Source organism: Hyposmocoma kahamanoa, unplaced genomic scaffold (genome assembly GCF_003589595.1).
Source record: "Hyposmocoma kahamanoa isolate Upper Pololo Valley unplaced genomic scaffold, ASM358959v1 224, whole genome shotgun sequence".
In the NCBI taxonomy this organism is placed as follows: domain Eukaryota; kingdom Metazoa; phylum Arthropoda; class Insecta; order Lepidoptera; family Cosmopterigidae; genus Hyposmocoma; species Hyposmocoma kahamanoa.
This window is the reverse complement of record NW_020653743.1, coordinates 1510302-1517980: the sequence shown is the minus strand read 5'-3', so window position 1 is coordinate 1517980 and position 7679 is coordinate 1510302. Positions and strand designations below refer to the sequence as shown.

Genomic DNA, 7679 nt, shown 5'->3' with positions numbered 1-7679 from the left:
ACTACTGAATTTACAGAACACGTTATTTATGCAACATATTAATAACATAAATTGTAACTTCAAGTCAGCCATGTTGAGTCGGTAATGCGAAGAAGTTGTTGTTTAATTTCTTTTTATTATTCTTATCAATATGATATGAACTCCGCATAAAGGTTATCCACTTGAAATGGTTAGATACGTTATTTTGGAATCACTTGTTATTAAGAATTACACTATAAAAATGTCACTCATCTAACGAAATCCTTCTATATCGTCACTGGAAAGGCGAAATTACTAACCTCCAAAGGCCAAAATGGCCCCTTAGTACTCTCGCTTTTCCAGGTACGATACAAAGTCCAGCAAAGTTCAAACCAGAGTATAATAAGACAAGTGCTTAATATATATATTATAATAAGTGATAAGTAAATAAGAAGAGTGACGGAGGTAAAGGATCTAGGAGTATTATTTGCAGCAAAATTAACGTTTCACGAGCATGTTTTTACATATGCATAACTGTATGTCAAAAAGCTTACAGAAATTTGGAGTTGATTCTTCGTAGGGTTCACAGGATTACGGCTAATGCTATTATTGCATTGTATAATGCTAGCGCATTCAAAACAAATTCCTGAGATATCTGTACTTGAGGCAATACGGGGTTAGCTCCTTCTACCCCCTAAGGTATCCTAATCTGTTTATTTTGGGTATTGTGAGATAGAACGAGCTGCATGTGCGCAGGACCTTAGCGTGTTGAAGGTAATCAGAGGTATGCTATGCAATCCGATGCTACTAGGGGTATTAGGCTTATGTGTTCCTGATAGGTACGTGCGACCTCACCGTCCAGCGCTACTGGCAATGGCGGTGCCGCGTACCAATCTCTGACGGAATGTGCCTAGGCTGTTTAGTACTAGTAGAGTGTTTTATATTGTTTGTACCTTTTTATGTCCTTGTATTATTTCAGCCTTTTCGAAAGAAAGTAGAGTAGAAAATGAAAGAAAAAGGAAACTTTTTCTTTCATTACTTCTAATAAAGGTCTGGGTTTTCCAAAATGTGCAATCTAAGGCTATTCAGGGCTGGAGTGAAAAGGTATTTTTTAGTCAAACGCACACCATATCGACGGTGACATCGAGGCTTCCATACATACATACATATATATAGGCAGAGACTATGGACCTCCACTTGCTACGCTCCTGACAAACTTCCTTCGCCTCCTCTACTCCCATCAATCCCTTCATACATGCCCGTTTATTCTTGCTACTTTTAACCTGGCCTTTTTTTAAGGACATCCTCAATCTTATTGAGATATGTTCGCCGAGGTCTACATCAGTCGAGGCTTAAAATCAGGTTTATTTTAATTAACTTAGTAGCAGTAGAGCTGCTTGTTAAAGAGTTAGTCCAAGGAAGTACTGCCACCTTACCTAATTCTGCTGCCAAGCAGTAATGTGACCATTAATGCGTTCCGGTTTTGAAGGGGAAAGGTACTGGTGACATTACAGTCACATGAGACGGGCGCGGTGGCAGCACCCCTTACACCTTTGTGTTTTGGGTAGCACTGCAACTGCTACGAACAGGCGTGTCGCTTACCATCAGGCGCACGACTTGTTCGTCCCGTCACTAGTTATCATAGAAAAATACATCCCGCTGTTGAGCGCGAGTGTGTTCTAAGGAGAGGATTTAGGCCAGAGTCCGCCGTGCTGACCAAATGCGACTTGGGGACTTCAAGGGTTGTAAAACTTCTTTGACGTGCAGATTTCATCACGACATCTTGTCTTCACAAATGTCCTGGACTTAGAAATTAAAAACTTATATGCCGTCACAGGGATTTGTTCACTTGAGAGGTCACCGATTTCCCGCTGGGTACTGGGGCATTGAGTACGTACTTTAAGGCCTGTCACTGAAGGAGAAGCGGTAAAACTGTTATGCTCGATCAAATGGTACACTTAAGGATATTGTTTAAAGAATGTGCTATGTCACACAATAGGATGTACTTCGGCCGATCATATAAAATCCTGAAAACAGGCTAAAATAAAAATTGAAAACGAATAATTTAACAATAAAATATCTAACTTTGGACATAATTTTTATATGGATATAATTCTCTTTAACTACTTCAGAAAACTGACAATCTGCTAAATTTTCAACTGAAGCCGCTGTCCCGTCAGTCGCCATCGTGCGTTTGTCGACGTTGAATGTGTGTCAAATTTTCTCCGTCGGTTCTGATTAATTTACTCAATTAATTTTCAGAGCGCGAGAGTTGCGGTCCCCACACCTCACCTCCTTAAATCTATCTGAGAAATGCAAATTTTGAAACGATTTATCTTTTTGTTTTAGGTCACTAAAGGCGTCATCTGTTCCGTGTAAGTACTTAGTATTTATTTTATAATATCTCTTATTTATTAAGTATCTACTAATTGCACACGCGTTCTAATAATCTTCAAGTTAATTTTCTTTGTTATTTTTGCCGAAAATCAAACCGCGGATATTTTATCTATAATTATTTTAGTAGCAATAGAGCTCTTTGTGAAAGTGTTCATCGAGGGAAGTACTGCCACCTTACCTATTTCTACCACCAAGCAATAATGCTCATATTACTGCGTTCCGGTTTTGAAGAGGAAAGGTGCCGGTGAAATTACAGGCGCATGGGACTTGTCATCTCATGTTTCAAGGTGACGGGCGCAGTGGCCGTGCGTTTCGGATCTGAGTGGCACTGCAACTGTAATGTACAGGCGTGTCGCTGACGAGAGGTCATTAATTTTGATCATGATATTTTAGAGTCATATAATGTCCCTTAATAAAACATCTCCCGGTCTTAAGAAGTCCCTTTCCCAAAATGCATCTTTCGTAGACTGCTGCTTTCCTAGACTGTGGTTAGTCAGCTGTGATCATAGGAACTGTATGGAGCCTGAAATATTGGTTTGTTTGGAAAAAAAAACTTATACGCAATTTTATATCCGAATGAATCCGGTTTCGCGCACTTTCCGGTAACCGATTTCAATAAAATTAGGCCTTATGAGGTCGGATCATAACGAACTAGTGGAGTAATTTCGCAAAAAAAAAGAATAAATATTATGGTAACAAAATCATTATTAAAATAAAATTAATTTCAAGAAGAACAGAGATTTAAATAAAATGAAATAACAAGTTTTCCCTTTCCCAAATGGGGCCCGGATACAAAACCCTCTGTTTCTCAGAATGCCACTCATTTGATTTTCCCATTTTTTTCCAAATTACACCTTTTTTACTACTATTTGAAACGGATCGACCAAATTCGGAACACGACAATGCGCTCCCATACTCAGATTGCTGATGTAGCACAAAAAGCTGCGAAGCTGAAATGGACTTGGGCTGGTCATGTCTACTTCATGCCTGAAGACCTGTGCGCCAAGGTAACCACCCAGTGGAGCCCAAAAACATAAGGCGCCGCGGCAGACCGAGGAAGCGATGGCGTGACGAACTGGATGCCTACGATAAAGTTTGGGTCCAGTTAGCTCAGGATGCGTGGAGGGATCTAGGGGAAGCCTTTGCCATTTGTCAGTATGGATCCCCTTAGCCTACGGAGAGACGTTGGCTCTCTGTGTGTGTTCTACTGTCTTTATAATGGGGAGTGCTCCGAGGAACTTTTATAACTGGTGCCACCGCCTCGTTTCTACTATCGCACTTTCCGCCAAAGGAGTAGAGCCCATCCCCACATCTCAAATGCCTGGCATTATAAGACCACGCGGGCATCTCGTTCGTTCCTTGCTCGAACCTGCAAGGTGTGGAATGATCTTCCTCCTGAAATGTTCCCTTTGGGCTATGACATCAAGTGGCTCGTCTGCTCGTTTGCCTTTTTCTTTAAATAAAAAAAATCAGGCTAATTGTAATTGTATCTTTCTTAGATTACATCGGAATATTTCTTCCCATATAAATGTTCGCACTCGCACACAGAAAGTGGAACAATTTTAACTTATAATTTTAGTAACAAAAACACCTTCATAATATTCTTACAATGCAATAGCCAGCAAAATTGTGGCATAATTATACTTTTATGTAGAATAGTTCAAATTTCGCCATCGTGCAAAGTATTGCACAAGTCCGTTGCCTAATACTGGTGTCCGCAATATTCATCCTACGGACATTCGACGACTTTTGCGAACCTACACGACTTACACGTTTCTTCACGATGATTTATTTTACACCAAGGCAGAGCGGGCGGAGATTTTTTCTAATATTTCACGGGCAAGGATTTGGAGTGAGCCCCAAGTCTGCTAGGACCCTCACTAGAAAAACCATGTGCCATGGACACACACATAGACAACCACAAAGTACACCCAAATCACGAGAGAAATGTAGGCCATACAAATATTTTTCCCGGCCCGGGAATATACCAAATGACAGGACGAATGAGTCGTGCTCCTGGTGGTAAGCGACACGCTTATCCATAACTGTTGCAGTGCCACTTAGAGCTTTAAATAGCAAAGATCTTAGAGGCACTGCCACTGCGTCCGTCACCTTGAGACATAAGTTGACAAGTCCTATGTGCCTGTAATTTCACCAGCACCTTACCCTGCAAGACTGGAACGAAGTAATGCGCAGTTTGGCGGCAGCAATAATTAAGGTGGAAGAACTCTTTGACAAGGAGCTCTACTGTTACTAAAAAATCGTTACATCGTACTATAATAGAGGGCTGTAGCTCAGATGCATTGCGAGAGGTACTTTTAATAATATAAAACCGGGATCATTTTAAAACTTTGGTTTATTTTACCAATTTACATGTTTAGGGTTACAAATCAATAATCTTACTATTAATGTCAAGATCTTCTATTTTCTTAACATTCTTTTTCAAAGCATTCTAATTATGAATCTCACTCAGCCAGTGATTCTACTCATAGAGTACAGCCTAGTCTACATCCCTCTTCCTCACAGCTGAAGGGGTGAATATCCCTAGCTGGTAGTCTACCTATGATAGGCAACATACATAGTGATCAGCCTTTACTACAGGCTAGCCACACACTGCTCGGAAGCTATCAACTTACCAACAGGTAACCACCGAGGAGGCTATGGCTTTGGTCTGCCAAAAACCTATCTAAAAGGACAGACCATGATCACATCCTAAACAAACAAATAAAAATATAATTACTCGTTAGCTATCCTAGCTAATTAGGGAACCTGACTAAACTCTAACACTTTATTTCATCGACCCTAAACTGGCTGAACGACCCTATCAAACTTCTAAACATTGCTACAAAACTATTTCCCTAAACTCCCTAAACCTAAGCTATCTCCAACGTGCATGCTGCCACAACGACGACACAGGCTTGAACATCCATCGGACGATCACTGGGTTACATCACTATTGATCTCCCAGCTGCCTTAGTCCTCATTTTGCAGCTATCACGTTCCATCAGCTTCACTTGCTATCTTTAACCAAACAAAAGCCAACCCACATACAACGTCAACAACACATTCTAACTACATATTCCAAGACATATATGGTATGTGGGTATACCACATGAAGAATTTCTAATAATTAAATAAATATATTTTCCCCGAATGCAGACAGTTGTTGTTCATCTTGAAGAGTGAGCACGAACTATGCACATATACTGGATAATATATCTATCAAATTAAAAAAGGGAAAAGGAAAAATTAAGTTAAATCTTTCTACGATATTCCATCATCATCCTCCCGTCATTCCAAGTCTGCATTGCCGGAAAATATTAATTTTTCTCCAAATATTTCTCATAACGTCAATGTGGTTCCACATGAAAAGTAAACACAAACGATTAGTTAACCTGATAGAAAACAAGAAAACATTAAATTATCTCCTAAAGAACTCTTTCATCCTATTCACATGGACTAGATCCTGCCTACACAATCTATTCCTATTTATACTTAATCTGCACATAATACAATTAATCCTACTCAACCAATTCACTACCCTAAGCTTCGCGTAACATACCTCTTAGATAAAGCAACTCTGTTTTTCTTGTCAAACATTCGCTTTTGCTTTAATTGTAAACCATCTACATATTCTTTACGAGAACTCATCGAAGCTGCTCGTTTTACGTAGTCTCTTCGCAAATTCGCCACATTACTTACGCGAACACGATTAGAAATGTCGCTTTCCGAATTGTATTTTATATATATTTTCGGCAAAGCATTTTTATAATTATTTATATCTAAATCCCGTTTTTGACGCAATTGACACGTCTTATCACTCACGTCAACATTACTTATCATCTCTGGCAAAACCGAGAAGCTATCTAAACTTTTTGATATGGTTTTCAAAGGAGACTTTTCTTTCTTTGGTCCAATATCTGTCACGGACTTAGACGAAATTTTATTGTCAATTTCCACTTTTGACAACTCGAGATTACATCTCTTCAAAATATCTCGTCCCAGAATTAAATATTCTTTAAAATCGTCTACAACCAGCAACTTCGAAGGATAATCCTTCCCATTAATCATCAACGACACCTTGGTGGACGACCGCACATTTATTGGCGTTGCACCCACTATACGTAATGGAAAACTTGGACTATCATCGATACGCAACTGTAACTTCTCTACAAAACAACGAGAAATTATGGAAACTGAAGCATTAGTATCCACCAACGCCTCGCAACATACATCATTAATAAAAACAGATATAAAAGGTGCCCTATCTACGCTAGAACTATCAATTGTAGACAAATTTTCTACATGTTCAGTTGCGCTTTTCTGACAATCACGTTGAGGAGATCCCGACGAAGATCCACTACTATTTGCTCGTGAATACCCTTGACTTGGCGTATCCTGCTGCACGATTGGTGCTTGTGGCACTAAATATTCCGACTTCTTAGACTCGGGTCTAATTATCGGTGCAGAGACATCCTGTGTTTGCCAACAGCAAGAATGCTCCATATGACAATTCACTGGCAATTCAATATCTTGTCTCACATTATAGCTGTGATTAAATACATCATCTACTTGGATAATTGTTTTCCTCAACTCCTCTTTAGATACATACAAATTGGTAGCCAGCATCCATTTAAAATTGGGTAACAAAGACTTCAAAAAAATGCTTAATAAACTGAACATCTTGAATATTTGCTTTCACCGCTAACTCATTTAAATTATAAAAATAACTTATCAGCGATTCATTAGGCCCCTGTCGCCTATAATAAAATTCTCGTGCATAATCTATCTGTGAGGGAAATTCCTCTCTTAACTTTTGTGCAATCACATCATACGTCATGTATGAAGAAAAATACGTTTTGTACCATTGTAGAGCTGGCCCCTCCAAATACAATGCAAACACGTATTTCTTCTGCACATCAGACCAATTATTTAATATACTAATGGTCTCAAATTGGTTCAAAAACTCGTCAACGTCGTTGAACCCATTAAATCTTTGTGCCGACATATCATACATATTTTCTCCTCGCACTTTTTACTGGCACCAAATATAAATCAATATTAAATAAGTAAAAAATATAAATTACGACCTTTGTTACGTTTTCGTTGTGGTTGTGTCGTAAAAACATATAAAAACATTTTCCAACGGAGTTCTCTTCATTGGAACTTTTCCATCATTCGCAACACAAGCTTTCGTGTTGTGTTGTGTTCTTCATCACCATCATATTGGGATTCGTGCCTCCACCATTTATAATAGTACCCGGCGCCTCCACCATTTATAATAGAGGGCTGTAGCTCAGATGCATTGCGAGAGGTACTTTTAA

At 39.2% G+C, this 7679-nt stretch overlaps 1 long non-coding RNA gene across 1 annotated transcript in view; it reads left to right on the top strand.

The window, feature by feature from the left end:
- The window catches only part of LOC113228204, a 131629-nt gene that overhangs the window by 40992 nt on the left and 82958 nt on the right, over positions 1–7679 (top strand). The window contains exon 2 of the long non-coding RNA XR_003310281.1: positions 2308–2333. This is a non-coding gene — a long non-coding RNA (uncharacterized LOC113228204). The remainder of the gene's footprint in view (positions 1–2307; positions 2334–7679) is intronic.